The following is a 23,729-nucleotide window of genomic DNA, read 5'->3' as shown; positions in this document are numbered from 1 at the left end:
GACAGAATTTTATAGGTTTCGATGAGATCCCCACTCAATCTTCTAAACTCCAGTGAGTAAAAGCCCAATTGACACAATCTCTCCTCGTACGTCATTCCTGCCATCCCAGGTATCAGCCTGGTGAATCTTCGCTGCACTCCCTCCATGGCAAGAATGTCCTTCCTCAGGTAAGGCGACCAAAATTGCGCACAATACTCAAGGTGCGGTCTCACCAAGGCCCTGTACAACTGCAGCAAGACATCCTTGTTCTTGTACTCGAACCCTCTTGCTACGAAGGCCAACATACCATTTGCCTTCTTAACCGCCTGCTGCACCTGCATGCTTACCTTCAGCGACTGGTGCACAAGAACACCCAGGTCTCTTTGCACTTCCCCTTCTCCCAATCTATTGCCATTCAAATAATAATCTGCCTTCCTGTTTTTGCCACCAAAATGGATAACCTCACATTTATCCACATTATAGTGCATTTGCCATGTTTCTGCCCAATCACCCAACCTGTCCAAATCGTACTGGAGTTTCATGACATCCTCCTCACAGCATACCCTCCCACCCAGCTTTGTGTCGTCTGCAAATTTGGAGATATTACATCCAATTCCCTCGTCCAGATCATTAATATATATTGTGAACAGCTGGGGTCCTAGGACCGATCCTTGCGGTACCCCACTAGTCACTGCCTGCCACTCGGAAAACGACCCGTTTATTCCAACTCTTTGCTTTCTGTCCGCCAACCAGTTCTCTATCCAAGTCAATACCTTGCCCCCAATCCCATGTGCCTTAATTTTGCACGCTAATCTCTTATGCGGGACCTTATCGAAAGCCTTCTGAAAGTCCAAATACGCCACATCCACTGGTTCTCCCTTATCTATTTTACCAGTTACATCCTCAAAAAGTTCCAGTAGATTAGTCAAGCATGATTTACCTTTTGTAAATCCATGTTGACTTTGTCCGATCCTGTCACTGCTTTCCAAGTGCTCTGCTATTACATCTTTTATAATTGACTCTAGCATTTTCCCCACTACCGATGTCAGGCTTACTGGTCTATAATTCCCCGCTTTTTCTCTGCCACCTTTTCTGAATAGTGGGGCAACATTAGCTACCCTCCAATACATTGGTACTGTTCCAGAGTCTATCGAGATCTGGAAGATGACCAGCAATGCATCTACTATTTCTAGGACCACTTCCTTAAGTACCCTGGGATGTAGGTTATCAGGCCCTGGGGATTTATCGGCCTTCAGTCCCATCAATTTTCCTAACACCATTTCCCTACAAATACTGATTTCTTTCAGTTCCACCCTTTCATCAGACCCTATGTCCCACGGTATTTCTGGGAGGTTATTTGTGTCCTCCTTTGTGAAGACAGAACCAAAATATGTATTTAGTTGGTCTGCCATTTCTTTGCTCCCCATTATAAATTCTCCCGATTCTGACTGCAAGGGACCTATGCTTGACTTCACCAATCTTTTTCTCTTTACATATCTATAAAAGCTTTTACAGTCAGTTTTTATGTTCCCTGAAAGCTTACTCTCATATTCTATTTTCCCTTTCTTAATTAATCCCTTTGTCCTCCTTTGTTGAATCCTAAACTGCTCCCAATCCTCAGGAATATTGCTTTTTCTGGCCAATTTGTATGTCCTCTCCTTGGATCTTATGCTATCCCTAATTTCCCTTGTCAGCCACGGTTGAGTCACCTTTTTTGTTATATTTTTATGCCAAACTGGGATGAACAACTTCTGTAGTTCATCCATTCGGTCTTTGAATGTTTGCCATTGCCTATCCACCGTCAACCCTTTGAGTGCCATTCCCCAATCAATCCTACCCAACTCGCTCCTCAGACCATCGTAGTTTCCTTTATTTAAATTGAGGACCCTAGTTTCCGAGTCAACTACTTCATTCTCCATCTTAATGAAGAATTTGATCATATTATGATCGCTCCGACCCAAGGGGCCTCGTACAACAAGATTGCTAATTAATCCTTTCTCGTTACATAATACCCAATCTAAGATGGCCTGATCTCTGGTTGGTTCCTCGACATATTGGTCCAGGAAACCATCCTGTAAACACTCCAGAAATTCCTCCTCCACAGTATTGTTACTAATTTGGTTAGCCCAATCTATATGTAGATTAAGGTCACCCATGATGACTGCTGTGCCCTTATTGCACGCTTCTTTAATTTCCCTTTTAATGCCATCCCCAACCTCCGCCTTACTGTTTGGAGGTCTATATACCACTCCCACTAATGTTTTTTTCCCCTTAGTATTTCTCAATTCTACCCATAAAGATTCCACCTCATCAGAGCTAATATCCTTCATTACAATTGTGTTAATCCCTTCTCTAACCAAATGTTTTCTTATTTTCTGTGCACTATTATTACAAGTAGCCAGGTTTCTGTATGGTTCTTAAATTATACCTCAGAGTTTCAGAGTAGCTCATCTTAGGTGTTAAAAGACTGATTGGGAGGATAAGTCCTATAAGTTCCGTGTTTTCTAATCCTCAGAATGGTTAAACTGATTTTGGTGCCTAATTGGAGATGAAAGGTTTCGAGACACTGGTACAGGAGAAGGGAGCGAGGTACAGTTTCTCAAGCCCAGCACTCCAGTGAGGAGAAGATCTTTGAAAGTTTACTTGAGTTGTGAGATATAGAGTTCAAGAGAAGAGAGTGTCTCTTTAGGTTAATGGTTCAGTAGCGAGACAGCAAAAGCAACAATTGTTCCACTGCATTTTTGAGATGTTACTGCTGCCAGTAAATTCATCTTTCAAGCGTATTTGTTCAGTCCGAAATTAGAGCTTCTAGGTTAACCAAATTGTTTTTGCGATTGCTGGTAGTTCAAAAGATTATGGCATGTATTACTCTTTACGTAGCTACTGCAAACTGGCTCTCAACCACAATAGCATAAAAAGGAAGTCACAAAGATATCATAAAAATTATCATAAAACCTTTGAATTTTTACAAATTAATCTGAAGTAGCTCAGTTGCTCAGATTAATTTTTTTTATTCAACATTCAGATGTGATAATTGTGGTATATCAAAAAAATGGATGTACAATCTAGCTGAATGCAAAACTTTGTATAATGACCCATCAATTGCGTTTAGTGGCATAATTGTAGTTGGCGTAAAGATAATGGAGAAGAGATTTACACTCAACATTTGTTGATGGGAAATTAAAAGACTTCAATTTAGTTTGACATAGATCTGCCTCAGTTTAAAGTGGTTGGCTGGTTTTGAAATTATCCAACACACTCACAAAATACAGCGCTGTTGCTATGCCGAAGGAACTTGTTGCAAAATATAACTGTAACTTATTGGTGTAGTTGTTTTTGTAAAGTGTGATTGGCAGACTACAGAAAGGCATTGTACCCTTGTTTAGGCTATGCAGATACCAGGATATAAATGGGTATATGGTATCAAATATGTTCACTTCATTTTACTTTGGATTTTAACCACAGGACGAAATCTTAGGTTTCACTGACTCAAATTTTCTGTGAATATAATTGTAATGTATATAAATAGGAATCTACTGGTACTGTGTCAAGAGAATAATAATGCAGGGAGATAGATGTTACGGATGTAATGTGCATCAGAAATAGCCAAGATTAAATGAATGAAGCCAATGCAAATTTATGAGCTACATTCTGTGAGCAGATAAGGTATAATAAGTCAGAATAGCCCTATGACACATGCATTGAAGTGAGAGGTTAATCTTCTCTGCCCTGAGCCTAGATAAACAAGAAGAAATAATGAAGTTCAGCTTTAGGTCGCTGTGAGTTTGACTGACATCTTATACTTACGGGCTGCACTGGAAATCAGAAAATTGCTGAAATGGGTGTCTGAGTGTAATACATTAAGCCATGTTTACCAAAGTGGAGCTTGATGAAACAGGTCTAATAATATGTAGAATTAAGATTATACGCAGCATGATGTAATTCAGTGTCTGCAGCAAGGCATGTTGTCTGGACTCTAAATGAAATGAAAAACCTACATTCTTTTGTTTCAATAAACTGCTTTTGTTAATAACATGATTGTGTTCGGCACTGCCTCCAAGCATGGAATGATGGGATGGTGGATTGGACGGGGAAAGAGGGAGAATAGAAAGGTTATAGTGAGTATGACTGAAAGGTATCAGCAACATACTGCAGATGCTAGAAACCTGAAATAAAAACAGAATATCGTGGAAACATTCAGCAGGTCAGAATGAAAGGTAGGGTTGTTGAGATACCGCGGCAAACGTGGGAGTCGAGACAGAGCTATTGAAAACACAACTGCTTTATTCTGACCACATGGCAAACAGGAACTAGAAAAGCCCGCACATCCACTTAAATACTTCCCAGACAGGAAGTGCTCCCGGCAGCCTGTCCCTGCGGGAAACAAGTTGCTGGAGGAAAGGGCCCCCGGCTGGGGGCTTCTGCTTAGACTGTCTGTGCCGCCGTGAGCGGATTATGTCCAGTGGTGGCGTGTCGCCACAGAGCTCCCCCCAGAATCCGCTTAGGAGGAGTGGACGAGTCGTGACGGTGGTCTAATGGTTCTGCCGCAGCGGCTCTGAGTGGTCGCCGGTCTGGTTGGTTGGGTCGGGCGGTTCGCCGCCGGCTGTGCTGGCTTGCCGGGGGGACAGCCTCTGGCTGGAGGCTGGGCCACGGGGACCTGTTCCCCTGGTTCTGTGTGTGCTGGTTTGAGCCGGTCGATGGAGACTGTCTCGACCCTGTCGCCGAGTCGCAGCTTGAATACCTTGTCCCCGGTTTGTAGTACCTCGTATGGACCGTCGTACGGGGGTCGCAGGGGCCCGCAGTGCGCGTCGTGTCGCACGAAGACGAAGCGCGCCTGCTGTAAATTTGGCGGGACGTGAGGTGCGAGTTCGCCGTGTCGGTTGACCGGAAGTGGGGCGAACTGCTGAGCGGAAGAGAAAGAGTCGAGCCGCTGCTGTTCGGCTGACCAAGACTTGGTAGGCCCCGGAAGGAATTCGCCTGGGACGCGCAGCGGTTGTCCGTAGACTAGCTCCGCTGCCGAGGACTGGAGGTCTTCCTTGACCGCGGTGCGTAGGCCGAGTAGCACCCACGGTAGGCGGTCAGTCCAGGTACTGTCCTGCAGGCCGGCGCGGAGTGAGGCCTTGAGTGACCTGTGGAAGCGTTCACAAAGTCCGTTGGCCTGCGGGTGGTACGCCGTGGTGCGGTGGAGCGTCACCCCGAGGTTGCGTGCTGTGGCCGTCCAGAGTTCGGAGGTGAACTGGGCGCCTCTGTCGGAGGTTATGTCGGCCGGTACGCCGAACCTCACAACCCAGGTGTTAACGAATGCCCTGGCGATGTCGGCTGTGGTGGTGGAGGTCAGCGGCACTGCCTCAGGCCAGCGTGTGTAGCGGTCGACCATCGTGAGGAGATAAGTTTGGCCTTGCGATGGCGGCAGGGGACCGACGATGTCGATGTGTACGTGGTCGAAGCGGCGGCTGGGTACCTCGAAGTCTCCCAGGGGTGCTTTGGTGTGCAGCTGTACCTTAGCCCGTTGGCAGGCGAGGCAGGAGGTGGCCCAAGTCCGAACATCTCTGCTAAGGCCGCGCCAGACGAAACGCTTGGAGAGGAGTTTGACGGATGCGCGGGAACCCGGGTGAGAGAGCCCGTGGAGCGCGTCGAAGACGCGGCAGCGCCAGGTCTCAGGGACGACCGGCCTGGGTTGGCCGAGTGAGACATCGCACGTGACTGCCGTGGCTTCGGGCCCGTGCGCGACCTTGGCTAGGCGTAGCCCTGGCAGGCTGGTAGCCGCCGAGAGGAGGTCTGGGTCCGTGAGCTGGGCCGCTGCTAGTTGTGCGTAGTCGACCGCGAGGTGATTCGCACAGACGGCGGGACGGGAAAGGCAGTCGGCGACCACGTTGTCTCTACCGGAGACGTGCTGAATGTCCGTAGTAAACTCGGAGACGGCCGCGAGCTGGCGTTGCTGCCTAGCGGACCAGGGTTCGGTGTGCTTGGCCATCGCGTATGTGAGTGGCTTGTGGTCCACATACGCGGTGAAGGGGCGGCCTTCCAGGAGGAACCTGAAATGGCGGACCGACAGGTGGAGTGCGAGAAGCTCGCGGTCGAAAGTGGAGTATTTGACCTCCGGGGGGCGCAGTTGGCGGCTGTAGAAAGCAAGTGGCTGCCACGCGTCATTGACCCACTGCTCGAACATGGCCCCGACCGCGTGGTCGGAGGCGTCGGTGGTGAGCGCGACCCGGGCATCGGCCCTCGGGTGCGCGAGCAGAGTGGCGTCGGCGAGCGCGTTTTTGGTGGCGTCGAAGGCGGCTGCCGTGTCAGTGGTCCAGGCTACGTCCATCTTGCCGGATTTTCCTCGGAGGGAGTCGTATAGGGGCTTCATAAGGGCTGCGGCTCTGGGGATGAACCTGTTGTAGAAGTTCACCATCCCGAGGAACTCCTGGAGGCCCTTGATGGTTGTGGGGCGGCGGAATTGCTGGACGGCCTGCACCTTGTTGGGCAGGGGGACGGCCCCAGCAGGGGTGATGTGGTGACCGAGAAAATCGATCTCGGTTAGGCCGAATTGGCACTTCGCCGGGCTGAGGATGAGCCCGTGTTGGGCTAGGCGCCCGAACAGGATGCGAAGGTGTTCGAGGTGTTCCTGTTTGGAGGAGCTGGCCACGAGAATGTCGTCTAGATAGACGAATAGGAAGTTCAGGTCCCGGAGGACTGAGTCCATAAGGCGCTGGAAAGCCTGTGCTGCATTCTTGAGGCCGAAGGGCATCCTCAGGAACTCGAACAGGCTGAATGGGGTGATGACGGCCGTTTTGGGGATGTCCGCGGGGTGTACGGGGACTTGGTGGTAACCGCGCACCAGGTCGACTTTGGAAAAGACGGTTCGTCCGGCCAGTCGGGCCGAGAAGTCCTGGATGTGTGGCACCGGGTACCGATCGGGGGTGGTGGCGTCGTTGAGGCGGCGGTAGTCCCCGCAAGGGCGCCAGCCTCCGCCGGGCTTGGGGGCGATGTGGAGGGGCGAGGCCCAAGGGCTGCTGGAGCGGCGGATGATGCCGAGTTGTTCCATGTTGGTAAACTCGGCCCGCGCGATTTCCAGCTTGGCCGGGTTGAGTCTGCGGGCGTGGGCAGAAACTGGGGGGCCGGTGGTGGGGATATAGTGTTCCACACCGTGCTTGGCGGCTTTGGCCGAAAAGGTCGGGTTAGTGAGGGCGGGACACTCAGCTAGGAGTGCCGAGTAGTCGTCCGTGGCTCTGGCGAGGCAGTAGGTCGTCGGGCCGGCCGAACGGGCCGGGGTAAAGGCGCCGGGGATGGGGGCCATAGTGTTGATGTCGACGAGGCGGTGCCTCGGAATGTCGACAAGGAGGCCGTGGGCGCGTAGGAAGTCGGCACCAATGAGTGGGCAGAGGACCTTGGCTGTCAGGAACTCCCAGCGGTAGTGGCGGCCCGCGAGGCCGAGCGTGACCATGCGGGTGCCATATGTGCGGATTTCAGAGCCGTTGGCTGCAGCCAGTGTGATACCCCGTGTGCCGCGTTGGATCTCGAGGGCGGAGGCGGGGGTGATGCTGTGCTGGGCCCCTGTGTCGCACAGAAATCAACGGTTGGTTCTGTCGTCAGTGACGTACAGTAGGGGCTCCTTCTGCCCCGCGGCCATCGCGGGGGCCGGTGCGGGGGGGGGTTTGAAGGAACACGGTGGCGTGCAGCGTTGAGCCCTAGCGCCAAAACGGGTGTGGTAGTAGCAGTGACCCGGAGTGGTAGGGCGGTCGGGCCTAGCGGCCCGGGAAGACCGCGTGGTCGTTGCCGTGAGGTCGGGCGCGACGTCGCGAGCGGCCTGTGCAGAGAGCAGCCGGTCGGCCTTTTCGGCTATCTCATTCAGGTCCGTGGAGTCAGACTCCACAAGGAGCGGGCGGATGCTGGCGGGGAGCTGCCGAATGAAAAGCGTGCGAAAAAGGGCGCCGGGATTTTTGTCGTCGGAGAGGGACAGCATGTGGGAAAGCAGGTCTGATGGTGAAGCGTCACCAAGGCCGGGGAGGTCCAGGAGTTGGCAGTGGCGCTGGTAAGAGGACGTTTGAAATGTTTTTAAGTAGCGCAGCCTTCAGATGCTCGTACTTGCCCTCCGTTGGTGGATTCTGCAGCGCTGCCCAAACCTTGGGGACTGTAGCGTAGGTGAGCGAGGCGACGAGGTAGTCGTACTTCGTGGCGTCGACTGTAATGCCTTTCAGCCGGAATCTGGACTCAGCTTGAACGAACCAGGCTTCGGCGAGGTTCTCCCAAAAGTCAGGTAATTTAACCGTGACTACGTTTGTATCCGCTATGCTAGCTTAGGATTCGTCCTGAGCGTCGGGGTCACCAGTGTTGAGATACCGCGGCAAACGTGGGAGTCGAGACAGAGCTATTGAAAACACAACTGCTTTATTCTGACCACATGGCAAACAGGAACTAGAAAAGCCCGCACATCCACTTAAATACTTCCCAGACAGGAAGTGCTCCCGGCAGCCTGTCCCTGCGGGAAACAAGTTGCTGGAGGAAAGGGCCCCCGGCTGGGGGCTTCTGCTTAGACTGTCTGTGCCGCCGTGAGCGGATTATGTCCAGTGGTGGCGTGTCGCCACAGGGCTAACATTTCAGGTTGATGATCTTTTATCAGAACTGGTGTTTTTTTGTTTTTATTTGTTTAATTCATTGCCACTTCTCTTCTAGGGATGCCCACCTTGAAGAAGTTTTGCCCTTCTCTTTCAAATGGTGGTTCTGACGAAAGGTCATCGACTTGAAATGCTAACCCTACCTTTCCCTCTCCACAGATGCAGCCTGGGTGTTTCCAGCATTTTCTGTTTTTAATACTAAAACGTACCCTGGAATACAGACCGTGAAAGAGCATCTGTTCCTTACAGAGCTGAACTCTACTATATCATTATAATGGTGTTGTGTGTGACTGGTTAAATGATCATTGAACTGAAGATTGATCATTTTGCCTAAAGTGGTTAATATTGTCCAATATTCCAGCAAAATCCTATACATTGTTCTATGTCTAAAGCATTCAGCCCCAGTCTTGAAATAGTACAAAGAGCAAAATGCCTAGGAGTAACTCTTAATTGCTCAGTCAGAAAATATTTAACATACTTTAAATGTAGAATTTTTAAGCTGAGCAGATGTCTTGATCTGACCAGGACAGTCAGAATTTTGACATGAAAAACTGTTTTGGGACTATTGCACTATCAGTTAGATATATAAAATACACACGCAAATATACATGTAAAAGGAGCATCTTAGAGAAATAAATTAAAAAAGGGCCACCTGAGAGAAGTAATTGTAAAAGGGGAGCAGTTGAGAGAAATAGAATTAAGATGGTTGCTATGACATATGTTTGGTGAGGAATGGTTATGAATGAGAAAACTGGGTATAAAAGAAGAGATACAACAATTGCCTGTTGATCAAAAAGCTTAAAGAAATGGTTATGGCTTTAGAAAGGAGAAGCTACAGAGACTTCGAAGGGAAGATGAAGTGAGTGGATTATCAAGCAGGGAGTACTAGACTTTCTAAGTGAGTCATCACAAGTCTGGGAAATGGCCAGCTATCATTAGACTTTGACAGTGGATTAGAGCTGGAGATCAGTACAATCAGGGACACGATTTCCATGAAATGGAGACAAGTGTTGCAGCAAACCAAGGAAATGGGAATACTGGATGGATTAAGTTGGTAAAAGTAGGAAAAAGATAAGCCTATGAAGCTTCCCAAGAGATTATATTAACAAACAGATTCATAGAATTACACAGAAATTACAACACAGAAACAGGCTGTTCAGCCCAAGCATTGTCATAGAGTCATAGAGTCATAGAGTTTTACAGCACAGAAAGAGGCCCTTCGGCCCATCGTGTCTGCGCCGCCCATCCATCCCTGTCCAGTCTAATCCCATTTTCCAGCATTTGGTCCATAGCCTTGTATGCAATGGCATTTCAAGTGCTCATCCAAATGCTTCTTGAATGTTGTGAGGGTTCCTGCCTCCACCACCCTTTCAGGCATTGAGTTCCACATTCCAACCACCCTCTGGGTGAAAAAGTTCCTCCTCAAATCCCCTCTAAATCTCCTGCCCCTTACCCTGAATCTATGCCCCCTTGTTATTGACCCCCCCCACTAAGGGGAAAAGTTCCTCTTTATCTACCCTATCTATGCCCCTCATTATTTTGTACACCTCAATCAGGTCCCCCCTCAGCCTTCTCTGCTCCAAGGAAAACAACTCCAGCCTGTCCAGCCTCTCTTCATAGCTGAGGCGCTCCATCCCAGGTAACATCCTGGTGAATCTTCTCTGCACCCTCTCCAAAGCAATCACATCCTTCCTATAGTGAGGCGACCAGAACTGCACACAGTACTCCAGCTGTGGCCTCACCAGCGTTTTGTACAGCTCCATCATAACCTCCCTGCTCTTATATTCTATGCCTCGGCTAATGAAGGCAAGTATCCCATATGCCTTTTTAACCACGGTGGCATAGTGGTTAGCACTGTTGCCTCACAGCGCCAGGGACCTGGGTTCGAATCCGGCCTCGGGTGACTGTCTGTGTGGAGTTTGCACATACTCCCCATGTTTGCGTGGGTTTTCTCCGGGTGCTCCGGTTTCCTCCCACAGTCCAAAGATGTGCGGGGTTAGGTTGATTGGCTATGATAAAAATTGACCCTTAGTGTTAGGGGGATTAAATACGTGGGGTTACGGGGATCGGGTGGGATATGTGTCGGTGCAGGCTCGATGGGCCGAAATGGCCTCTATCTGTACTGTGAGGTTTCTGTGATTTCTGTGATTATCTACCTGCTCCGCTGCCTTCAGGGATCTATGTACATGTACACCAAGGTCCCTCTGACCCTCTGTACTTCCTAGGGTCCTACCACTCATTGTGTATTCCCTTGCCTTATTTGTCCGTCCAAAATGCATCACCTCGCACTTTTCAGGGTTAAATTCCATTTGCCACTTTTCCGCCCATCTGACCAACCCGTTTATATCGTCCTGTAGCCGGAGGCTTTCCTCCTCGCAATTTACCACCCCACCAATTTTCGTGTCATCTGCGAACTTACTGATCATACCTTTTACATTTTCATCCAAATCATTTATGTAGATCACAAACAACAAGGGACCCAGCACTGATCCCTGAGGTACCCCACTGGACACAGGCTTCCAGTCACAAAAGCAACCTTCGACCATCACCCTCTGCCTCCTGCCACTCAGCCAGTTTAGGATCCAACGCGCCAAGGCACCCTGGATCCCATGGGCTCTTACCTTCTTGACCAGTCTCCTATGCGGGACTTTGTCAAAAGCTTTACTGAAGTCCATGTACACCACATCCACAGCATTTCCCTCAACCACCCCACTAGTCACCCCCTCGAAAAATTCGATCAGATTTGTTAGACATGATTTACCCTTGACAAAGCCATGCTGACTATCCCCGATTAATCCTTGCCTCTCCAAGTGGAGATTAATTTTGTCCCTCAGAATTTTTTCCAATAATTTCCCCACCACAGATGTTAGACTCACTGGCCTGTAATTCCCTGGTTTATCCCTGCTACCCTTCTTGAATAATGGTACTACGTTAGCTGTTCTCCAGTCCTCTGGTACATCCCCTGTGGCCAGGGAGGTTCTGAAAATTAGTGTCAGAGCCCCTGCAATCTCCTCCCTTGCCTCCCACAGCAGCCTGGGATACATCTCGTCCGGGCCTGGGGATTTATCCACTTTTTGGCCCGCTAAAACCGCTAGCACCTCCTCCCTCTCGATGCTAATATGTTCAAGTATGTCACAGTCCCCTTGCCCGATTTCTATGTCTGCATCGTCTTTCTCCATAGTGAACACAGATGCAAAAAATTCATTTAAAACCCCGCCTACATCCTCTGGCTCTACACACAGATTGCCACTTTGGTCCCTAATGGGCCCTACCCTTTCCCTGGTTATCCTCTTGCCCTTAATATACTTATAAAACATCTTAGGATTTTCCTTTATTTTGCTCGCCAGTGTTATTTCATGGCCCCTCCTCGCCCTCCTAATTTCTTTTTTAAGTATGCCCCTGCACTTTTTATACTCCTCTCGGGCTTCTTCTGTCTTTAGTCTTTTGTAACTGCCAAAAGCCCCCCTCTTATTTCTAATGCATTTTTGTATATCCCTTGTCATCCAAGGTTCCCTTTGCTTGTTGGTCCCACCCTTGACCTTTACAGGAACATGTTGGCGTTGTACTCTCTCTATTTCCCTTCTGAAAGTCTCCCACTGTTTTGATGTGGATTTTCCTATAAGCAGCTGCTCCCAGTCCACTTTGGCCAGATCCTGCCTTATCATATTAAAATCGGCCTTCCCCCAACTTAGAACCCTTATTTCCGGGCCGTCTTTGTCTTTTTCCATGACCACCTTAAATCTCACCGAATTATGGTCACTGTCGCCAAAATGCTCTCCTACTGACACTTCCACCACTTGCCCGGCTACATTCCCCAGAATTAGGTCCAGTACCGCCCCCTCTCTTGTAGGACTTTCTACATGTTGGCTCAAAAAGCTCTCCTGGATGCACTTTAAGAATTCTGCACCCTCTAAGCCTTTCACACTCTGACTGTCCCAATTTATATTGGGGAAGTTGAAATCCCCCACTATTATTACCCTATTATTTTCGCACTTCTCGGAGATTTGCCTACATATCTGTTCCTCTATCTCCCCCTGACTGTTTGGGGGCCTATAGTACACTCCCAGCAAAGTGCTTGCCCCCTTTTTGTTTTTAAGTTCTACCCATATGGCCTCATTAGAGGAACCCGCTAATATATCATCCCTCCTTACAGCAGTAATTGACTCCTTAATTAATATTGCAACACCCCCTCCCCTTTTACACCCCTCTCTGTCTCGCCTGAAGATTCTATACCCCGGAATATTGAGCTGCCAGTCCTGACCCTCCCTCAACCATGTCTCCGTGATAGCAACAATATCGTACTCCCATGTGTTCAACAACACTTTCAGTTCATCCACCTTATTTGCAAGACTCCTTGCATTAAAATAAATGCCTTCCAGCCCTGCCATATTCTCTTTTGCCTTCACATATTTGCTCTGCCTTCCCAGCTGACTTGTTTTTCCCTCTGTATTTGGCCGTAAATCAGCCCCTACTATAGCTCCACTCTGTACCCCAACCCCCTGCCAAGTTAGTTTAAACCCTCCCCAGCAGTGCTAGCAAACCTCCCCGCAAGGATATTGGTTCCCCCCTGGTTCAGGTGTAAACCGTCCGACTTGTACAAGTCCCACCTTTCCCAGAAGCAGACCCAGTGATCCAGGAAACTAAAGCCCTCCCCCTTGCACCATCCCTTTAGCCACGCATTCATCTGTTCTATCTTCCTATTCCTATACTTACTAGCACGTGGCACCGGGAGTAATCCAGAGATTACAACCTTTGAGGTCCTGCTCCTTAATCCTTCACCTAGCTCCCTAAATTCTTGCTGCAGGACCTCATCCCTCTTTTTACCTATGTCGTTGGTACCAATGTGGACCACGACCACTGGCTGTTCTCCCTCCCCCTCCAGAATGCCCTGCAGCCGCTCAGTGACATCCTTGACCCTGGCACCAGGGAGGCAACAAACCATCCTGGATTCACGTCTACGGCCACAGAAACGCCTATCTGTTCCCCTTACTATAGAATCCCCTACCACTATTGCTCTCCCACTCTTTTTCCCCCCTTCCTGGGCAGCAGGAGCACCCCCAGTGCCAGGAAGTTGGCCGCTGCTGCCTTCCCCTGGTGAGTCATCCCCCTCAACAGTATCCAAAGCGGTATACTTGTTTGAAAGGGGGATGTCCGCAGGGGTTCCCTGCACTACCTGCCTGCCTTTGTTGCTCCGCCTGATGGTCACCCCCTGTGCTGCCCTACCCTGAGGCGTGCACAACTCACTAAACGTGTTATCCACGAGCCTTTCAGCATCGCGCATGCTCCAAAATTCATCCACCCGCAGCTCGAGCGCCGCAATGCGGTCTACAAGTAGCTGCAGCTGGATGCATTTCCTGCACACATGGTCACCAGGGACACTGGCAGCATCCCTGACTTCCTACATAGAGCAGGAGGAGCAGAGCACGGGTCTGAACTCTCCTGCCATGACTTACCCCTTTAATTTCTTTAAAAATTTATTCAATACCCCAGTTACAGGTATGCTCTAGGGCGCTTTATTTACCAACTATCCCCACTACACCACAGAAATTTAACACCACAGAATTCAAGCTTGTATTGAAAAAAGAGAAATACTCACCAACCAATCACCTACCTGCTCCCTGGTGACGTCACACACTGATTACTTTTTACCTCTCCCCCCGCTGCTGAGTTGGTATGCCTCGCCTCTCTCCGGTTTTTATACCGGTCTCCGACTCACTGCTCCCGACTGGTCTCGGGCCTCGCTGGTCGCCTGGTTTTCTCCCGAGCTCCTCCTCGCTGCTCCCGCTGGTCCCGACTGGTCTCGGGCCTCGCTGCTCTCTGGTTTTTATACCGGTCTCACCACACTGCTCCCGACTGGTCTCGGGCCTCGCTGGTCGCCGGGTTTTCTCCCGAGCTCCTCCTCGCTGCTCCCGCTGGTCCCGACTGGTCTCGGGCCTCGCCTCTCTCCGGTTTTTATACCGGTCTCACCACACTGCTCCCGACTGGTCTCGGGCCTCGCTGGTCGCCGGGTTTTCTCCCGAGCTCCTCCTCGCTGCTCCCGCTGGTCCCGACTGGTCTCGGGCCTCGCTGCTCTCCGGTTTTTATACCGGTCTCACCACACTGCTCCCGACTGGTCTCGGGCCTCGCTGGTCGCCGGGTTTTCTCCCGAGCTCCTCCTCGCTGCTCCCGCTGGTCCCGACTGTGTGTGTTGGAGTTTCTCCTCCACATGGGCAGTAGTTCTAATTCCATGCATCCACCCTGTTTCCCTATCCCTTTATCCCACATTGCTTCAACCACCTACCTAACCTATTCCTAAATGTTGACACAGTTTCTCCTTCAATCACTAACTCTGGTAGTGCATTCCACAGCCTCACAGCCAGTGTCCAATAATGCAGAAAAACACAAGATCACAGAAGAAAAGGAAGCTAGAAAACCAATGAAGATAGCTAGAATAAAGATGCAATCTGCAAGTTACAGAGAGATTATAGTCACAGGGGATTCCTTGCTCAGGGAAGTGGATAGTCGTGTGTTCCACAAAGACAATACACACAAAATGGCAAGTTGTCTACTTAGAGCTAGACCAGTACATATTGAGGAAATGTTAGAAGGGAGAGTGAAGGGGACAGAAAAAGATCCAGTGTGGTAGTCATGTAGGGGTAAGAAAAAGGCAGATAGTGTTTTCATATTGTTATCTCAAGCTTGCATTTCCCTTTTAAGCATAGCTGTAGTCAAGTTCCTTTAATTTCCTGGCACTGAGTACAATAGACCGGGAAGGCCCCAGGTTTGATCCTTTGTTAATTTTTTTTATTGGATTATTGGTGGTGGATCTGATTCACTAACTGACAGATAACCTAGCAAAATTGTAGGGGTTGAGTGTTACATCTCATTCTATCTCATTCCACTCTACACAGGAGAGGAACTAACCAACCTGCCATTTCACAGTTTGTTTTTGCATGTATATGACAACCACATTTGAATAGGACGTTTGGTAGCTCCCAATCTTTTAGACAAATGATTAGTCACAAATCTGTCTCTGCTGCAGATAAAACTGCCATGATTTATAGAACCAGTGGGATTCATTATGATTCACTATGATGTACATCGAGATTCATCACCGCTTATTATGATGCAATTACAAATGACTGTTAGAATTTTTAAACGATCTCTGACTTTTGCTCACTACATTATATTATGTAGTTTACCTGAAGGGACAGCATCAAGTAACAAATGGAAATTGTCCTCTCTCTTCTATAGCCAGACATTAAGGAAATGAACACCCACAGGGTAAAGCAAAGAACATGTCTCAAAACATATTCTACATTTTCTTTCTATAACAGTACCCAATTTTCTAGCATTCTGAAGAAAAGGACTAGGATGTAGAAGTGATGAATTTTTTTTATTGAATATGTCTTCAATAAGTCTGCGTTCACATTTTTTCAAAAATCTAGTTAACTTCACCACAAATTATCACTATTGAAAAAAATCTAAACAATGCTTGATGCAAAATACTATTACAGGATACTCTTAAGTATCATCGGAGTGGGAATTACTGATACATTGGTCACTGTGGCACATGAAATAATCCACTAATTTTTCTATGCTGACCTTCAGAGGACTCCAAGCATATTTGATTGACAGGGTTTCTGAGCTACGTGGAGGGGAATAGCTGTTTATAGACAGTGCCATCATCTTTTCGATGTTTGAGCCATCCTGCTCAGCTAACTGTGCCCAGCCAACATACCAGTATGCAGATAGTTAAAGCCAATCTGAATATGTATTTCCAGAGCTCTGAGCCCTCACAACACTCTTGATCACCCGCTCTCTCAAGATATGGAGTTGAACGGTAGCAGCTTGTATAGGCCACTCCTGACCTTGTAAGAGCGGATGTGTCCATTTGTATTTCCATGTGTGGGAAATGAAAAAAAAATCATAATTTTGTAAGATGGCCCTGGTGATGTCCTCCTGGCTTTCTCTTTTTCTGATTGCATTATACCCCTCTGAGGTAGGATGTCTGGTGCCTCTTCCTCTGATTCTCCTCGTCTTCCTCCTCAGACACAACAATTGAGCCTTCTTCTGAAAATTCAGTCATAGACAGGGTTTTGGGTGGAGCATCTGTGCAGAACTCAATGTATGAGTTGTGAACATGGGCCTTTGGACTGTACACCAGCTGAGGTTTTTTTTGATGATTGCTTAAGACATTGTTGATGGTCAAGGTTTATGGATTGCAGATCAAAGCTGACAATGAAGAATTAATAGGTTTTTACATACTATGCAATGTGTTATTGGTATGAAAGAACTTATTATATTTATATAGCACCTTTTATGACCTCAAGACATCCCAAAGTGCTTTACAGGAAATGAAGTACTTTTGAAGTGTAGTCACTGTTGTAATGTAGGAATGTAAGAAGTCACACAACACTAGGTTATAGTCCAACAGTTTTATTTGAAATCACAAGCTTTTGGAGCGCTGCTCCTTCATCAGGTGAAGTGGAGAGATGCATAAAGACACAGCTTATATAGTCAGAAAACACTGCCAGATGATTACAGGTAATCTTTCTAACTGCCATTTATCACACCTCGGCAGAGAGATAATCACAGCAATCAAAGGTGTGAATGGTGTCCAAACAGGTCAGTCAGGAAAACATTACATCAAAGAACAATGAGGTGGGGTCACATGTTGCAGATGCTGGGGTCTGTATGAAAAACAAAAACATTTTTTTTGCTGGAAATCACAGCAGGTCCGGCCGTATCTGTGTAGAGAACCAGCCAACGACGACTCGAGTCTGGATGACCCTACATCAGGCGGGGTTACATGTAGCGTGACATAAACCCAAGATCCCGGTTGAGGCCGTCCTCATGAGTGCAGAACTTGGCTATCAGTTTCTGCTCTACGATTTTGCGTTGTCGTGTGTCTCGAAGGTCGCCTTGGAGAATGCTTACCTGAAGATCGGAGGCTGAATGTCCTTGACTGCTGAAGTGTTCCCCGACTGGGAGGGAACACTCCTGCCTGGCAATTGTTGCGCGGTGTCCGTTCATCCGTTGTCGCAGTGTCTGCATGGTCTCGCCGATGTACCATGCTCCAGGGCATCCTTTCCTGCAACGTATGAGGTAGACAACGTTGGCCGAGTCACATGAGTATGTACCATGTACCTGGTGGGTGGTGTCCTCACGTGTGATGATGGTATCTGTGTTGATTGTCATCGCCACGTAATGTAGGAAATGTGGCAGCCAATTTGCACACAGCAAGGCCCCAAAACAGCAGTGAAATAAATGACCAGAATATCTACTTTAGGTGTTGGTGGAGGGATAAATATCGCCCAGGACACTGGGAGAACTCCCGTTATTCTTCGAATAGTGCTGTGGGATCTTTTACTTCCACCTGAGAAGGCAGATGGGGTCTCAGTTTTAATGTCTCATTAGAAAGACGGCACCTCTGACCGTGCAGCACTCCCGCAGTACTGCACTGGAGTGCCAGCCTAGATTATGTGCTCAAGCCTCTGGAGTGAGACTTGAACCCACAACCTTCTGACTCAGGTGAGAGTGCTGCCACTGAGCAAAGGCTGACATCTGTGCATATAGAGTCATAGTCATAGAGTCATAGAGTTTTACAGCACAGAAAGAGGCCCTTCGGCCCATCGTGTCTGCGCTGTCCATCAATCCCTGTCCAGTCTAATCCCATTTTCCAGCATTTGGTCCATAGCCTTGTATGCAATGGCATTTCAAGTGCTCATCCAAATGCTTCTTGAATGTTGTGAGGGTTCCTGCCTCTACCACCCTTTCAGGCAGTGAGTTCCAGATTCCAACCACCCTCTGGGTGAAAAAGTTCCTCCTCAAATCCCCTCTAAACCTCCTGCCCCTTACCCTGAATCTATGCCCCCTTGTTATTGACCCCCCTACTAAGGGGAAAAGTTCCTCTTTATCCACCCTATCGATGCCCCTCATCATTTTGTACACCTCAATCAGGTCCCCCCTCAGCCTTCTTTGCTCCAAGGAAAACAACCCCAGCCTGTTTAGCCTTTCTTCATAGCTGAGGCGCTCCATCCCAGGTAACATCCTGGTGAATCTTCTCTGCACCCTCTCCAAAGCAATCACATCCTTTCTATAGTGAGGTGACCAGAACTGCACACAGTACTCCAGCTGTGGCCTCACCAGCGTTTTGTACAGCTCCATCATAACCTCCCTGCTCTTATATTCTATGCCTCGGCTAATGAAGGCAAGTATCCCATATGCCTTTTTAACCACCTTATCTACCTGTTCCGCTGCCTTCAGGGGTCTATGTACATGTACACCAAGGTCCCTCTGACCCTCTGTACTTCCTAGGGTCCTACCACTCATTGTGTATTCCCTTGCCTTATTTGTCCGTCCAAAATGCATCACCTCGCACTTTTCAGGGTTAAATTCCATTTGCCACTTTTCCGCCCATCTGACCAACCCGTTTATATCGTCCTGTAGCCTGAGGCTTTCCTCCTCACAATTTACCACCCCACCAATTTTCGTGTCATCTGCGAACTTACTGATCATACCTTTTACATTCTCATCCAAATCATTTATGTAGATCACAAACAGCAAGGGACCCAGCACCGATCCCTGAGGTACCCCACTGGACACAGGCTTCCAGTCACAAAAGCAACCTTCGACCATCACCCTCTGCCTCCTGCCACTCAGCCAGTTTAGGATCCAACGCGCCAAGGCACCCTGGATCCCATGGGCTCTTACCTTCTTGACCAGTCTCCTATGCGGGACTTTGTCAAAAGCTTTACTGAAGTCCATGTAAACCACATCCACAGCATTTCCCTCATCCACACACCTAGTCACCCCCTCGAAAAATTCAATCAGATTGGTCAGACATGATTTACCCTTGACAAAGCCATGCTGACTATCCCCGATTAATCCTTGCCTCTCCAAGTGGTGACTAATTTTGTCCCTCAGAATTTTTTCCAATAATTTCCCTACCACAGATGTTAGGCTCACTGGCCTGTAATTCCCTGGTTTATCCCTGCTACCCTTCTTGAATAATGGTACTACATTAGCTGTTCTCCAGTCCTCTGGTACATCCCCTGTGGCCAGAGAGGTTCTGAAAATTTGTGTCAGAGCCCCTGCAATCTCCTCCTTTGCCTCACACAACAGCCTGGGATACATCTCGTCCGGGCCTGGGGATTTATCCACTTTTTGGCCTGCTAAAACCGCTAGTACCTCTTCCCTCTCGATGCTAATATGTTCAAGTATGTCACAGTCCCCTTGCCCGATTTCTATGTCTACATCGTCTTTCTCCATAGTGAACACAGATGCAAAAAATTCATTTAAAACCCCGCCTACCTCATCTGGCTCTACACACAGATTGCCACTTTGGTCCCTAATGGGCCCAACCCTTTCCCTGGTTATCCTCTTGCCCTTAATATACTTATAAAACATCTTAGGATTTTCCTTTATTTTGCTCGCCAGTGTTATTTCATGGCCCCTCCTTGCCCTCCTAATTTCTCTTTTAAGTCTGCCCCTGCACTTTTTATACTCCTCCAGGGCTTCCTCCGTCTTTAGCCTTTTGTAATTGCCAAAAGCCCCCCTTTTTTTCCTAATGCATTTTTGTATATCCCTTGTCATCCAAGGTTCCCTTTGCTTGTTGGTCCCACCCTTGACCTTTACAGGAACATGTTGGCATTGTACTCTCTCTATTTCCCTTCTGAAAGTCTCCCACTGTTTTGATGTGGCTTTTCCTATAAGTAGCTGCTCCCAGTCCACTTTGGCCAGATCCTGCCTTATCATATATATTATCCTACATTACATATGGATAAGATTTTACGCAGTGTTTTACATGATATAATTTATTGTGTTTTAAAAGGAAAACTTACCTACTTACCAGAATCAGAAGATGTGATGAATTTGCTTTCTCATTCATGAGGTCAAACAGTATCTAGCCACTTTTATTTCAGCAGCAGCCAGTATTTATTTCCCAGTGGCACTGGTTCACCCTTACCTATTTATCATTGACCTATCTCATGGGCCACCACCCATACTTCCCTTTTGAGGCTGATAAGGTGCTTTCTGCAATTCTCTGCATCCTTTTTCATTTAGGATAGCTTCATTTTTGTAAATATTTTAGCCCAGGAATGTCATTGTTCACTAGCTCTAGGTAACTGGCATTTTGAACCCATGATTTCATTTTATTCTTTATGAATTATAGTGGTGCTGTATAAAGCCCCTTGTCCCTAAAACATAACTTAGATTCAAGTTTAACTTTGTATACCATTTTTCTACATTACTATAGCTCAGAAAGGACAAGAGAGTCAATTACAGTTATGAAGCTGTTCAATTTGTATTCTGTATTCAATCAAATGACTTCTTTTCCTTTTGGTCGCATATTCAGATTATTTATAACTAAGACTGGTGAAATACAACTGAGCCTTATCACGTCACGTCGCAGAATATTTCGAGGTTTTCCTTTTTCCATGTCCCCAGTCTATCTTTCTTCTATCTCCAGTCCAGTTTCTGAAGACAGTGGCTCATGACAGATTACAATGGATTAGCAATAGGATCACTGACTTTTCTGTTCCCAAGCTCTAATCGGTCTAGTTTTTCCACAAACACTTTGGAGATAATGGATGCCTGTGAAATAATTAAAGGCTGTAGTTTCATTGAGGAGTTCAGCAGATTGCATTATAATAGATTACTAGAACTGAGCTACAATCTGATTTTAAGACGAGAGTAAGTGATTTCATCAGCCCTGAAAAGAAAGCATGGATAGTTTACGAGCTTCTTCTGAACACTTCTCTTGAATTAATATTATAACTTATTCCAAGGCACTCATAATTACAACCTTGTAACTCACTCCATGATATCTTATATTCTGTCTTCATGTTTAGTGATGGGCAATAAATGCTGGCCTTGCCAGTGACGCCCACATCCCATGAAAGAATAAAAAAAAAGTTTGCCACAGTTTAAAATCTTATACTTTTCCAGGAAGTAGCTTAAGACCGATTTTAAGTTGGCCTGCCCGACGGAACTGGGGGTGGACAGGGTTAAAATAGCTGTGGTGAACTTACCGCCCAGATCCAGCTCTGCGCCATATTTACTGGGGCCTTCTGCTTGGTCGCCTACACACTCGCCTGAATTAGGCGAGAGCCTCATTACTGCATGCAAATCAGTATATAGGATCCCAATGAAATTTCAAGGGACAACTGGGTACAGCCTGTGCCACGCATGTTCCACCCAGTTGTACAGGTTGGTGAAGAGGAAAAAGTCGCAACAAGGTAAACAAAATATTAATTTTTGTGCTGCCTTGGGCAGCAAGGGCATATCTCTGGGCTCCGCAAGATTAATGTGGGCCGCTGCTCACCTAGACTCTCTCCCTCCCTCCCTCACCTCTCCCACCACCGGACCGAACTTCCTGCTGGCCAGGTCAGCCTCCAAGCTGCACGATATTGCGCCGGGCCCCGAGCTGTCGAGTTGAAGCGGGATGCCCAATCAGGGTGTGAAGCTCGCCAGCCCTCGAAACAGAACAGGCCTCCCACTGGCAGAAGCAGGCAGCCTGCCCATGCGCTCTGCCAACTGGCCACCCTAGAGTAACAGTCTACCCGCTTGTTTTATTTCATAAAGAGCTTTAGTATTGCTGAATGGCAATGACAAAAAGGCTATTTAATTCTCTGACATTTATTGCAAGTTAACAAGACAATAATTGGAAGTGGATTACAGAGACATCCAGATACTTAATGGTCCGGAATTTTCAGGCAGCAGCAAAGCAAAGACATTCACTGCTGGCCCTGAAGAAAGCTGCCCACAAAGATCTTGCGATCTCTGTGATGAGAAGTTTGCCTTTTTCGATGCGCAAGTGATTTCAGTGCTCGATGGTAGTAATTCCCTAGTGCGATCTGTTGTCAGCAAGTTGTCTAAGCAGCCAATCACTTTGCAAAATTCTCACAGACAGGGAACCAGGAAATGTGAAGCTGCTTTTATCCTGACTTTTTAAAAATGTTACAGAGAGCAAAACAAAGAATTGGGCTCTCACATGGGGATAAGGTAGAACCTGAACTATCATGAACAAACTTAAAACATTTTTAAAAATGTTTTTAAAAAAGTTTTTTAAAAATTGTAATTTTTATCATAATGGAGAAATTTGACACTCCAAAAATTAAAATTAGAATTTGTTTTTCAGGGCCAGAACGTTTGTTTAGCCATCAATACGCTGTTAAAACCCCAGTTACACCTAACCCAACAAGGTTTATCATTTAATGGGGTATTTAACAGCGATATTACTGTGGAAAAGCACAAGTCTCTGTCACTTTCACTGATTACACTGTTTGCCAGCTATGGCGGGCCGGGGCGGGGACAGCACAGCCAATGTCGGAGCAGTGGATGACTGACCACAAATTAAGGATTTTCATGTTTAGATGCGCATGTGCTACATCCTGAAGTTGCAGTCAGTTTCAAAAGGGTAATAACGGCCATTATGTATTATGGGGACACTTTTGTGGATTGAAAAGACGAGGGCTATGATTTCGCCCGCCATGGCGAGTCCGGTGCAGCCGGAGCAGACAGCGGCCGCAAACTCTGCACCCATCTTCATCCCACCCCCTCCAAGTGATTTTGCCCTGGTTGGGCTTGTTAAGGCCGCCGTGCGAGGTTCTCGGCCAATTAAATGGAAGCAGATCTGATGATGTCCTTTGATGACGCGTCATCAGCGGTTTCCTTAAAGGGGCCATGTCCAAATGTATTTTGACAGCTGTGCTGTTGGTATTCTACAGCATTGAGGTGCTGCAAACACTGACCAGCACTGCACAAAGGTGCACGGCTGCACCCAGGCTCTCCCATGACTCCCTCCATATGCTTATGGAGGGAGTTACAGCACGCAGCGAGGTTCTCTTCCCTTCCAATGGGCAGAAGAGACCTCCCCAGGAGATCAACGCAGCCTGGTTGCACATTGCACAAGAGGACACAAGCAGGGATGTCATCAGGAGGACCTGGCTGCAGTGGCGCAAACCTTTCAATGATCTCAGTAGATCACGAAACATTACTGCAAAGCCACAGTCAACTTCATCCTCCTGTGCCACTCATCACATCCCCATCACTCTGCCTTCCCTACCCTACTCCTGCACATCCTTACTCACGCCAACTTACCTTGCACCTCCACTCACCCCTTTCTATCTACATCCCCCTTTCTATCTACATCATCACATT

General features: G+C 47.8%; 1 protein-coding gene across 1 annotated transcript in view; it reads right to left on the bottom strand.

Annotated features, from left to right (window-relative positions):
• Positions 1-23,729, bottom strand: part of glra1 (glycine receptor, alpha 1) — a 127,935-nt gene that overhangs the window by 78,476 nt on the left and 25,730 nt on the right. The window lies entirely within an intron of this gene.

The sequence above is a fragment of the Somniosus microcephalus genome, chromosome 8 (assembly GCF_052327205.1).
Source record: "Somniosus microcephalus isolate GS21.2 chromosome 8, FLI_Smic_1.0, whole genome shotgun sequence".
In the NCBI taxonomy this organism is placed as follows: domain Eukaryota; kingdom Metazoa; phylum Chordata; class Chondrichthyes; order Squaliformes; family Somniosidae; genus Somniosus; species Somniosus microcephalus.
The sequence above is the reverse complement of the archived record's forward strand: the minus strand, read 5'-3'. Positions and strand labels throughout refer to the sequence as shown.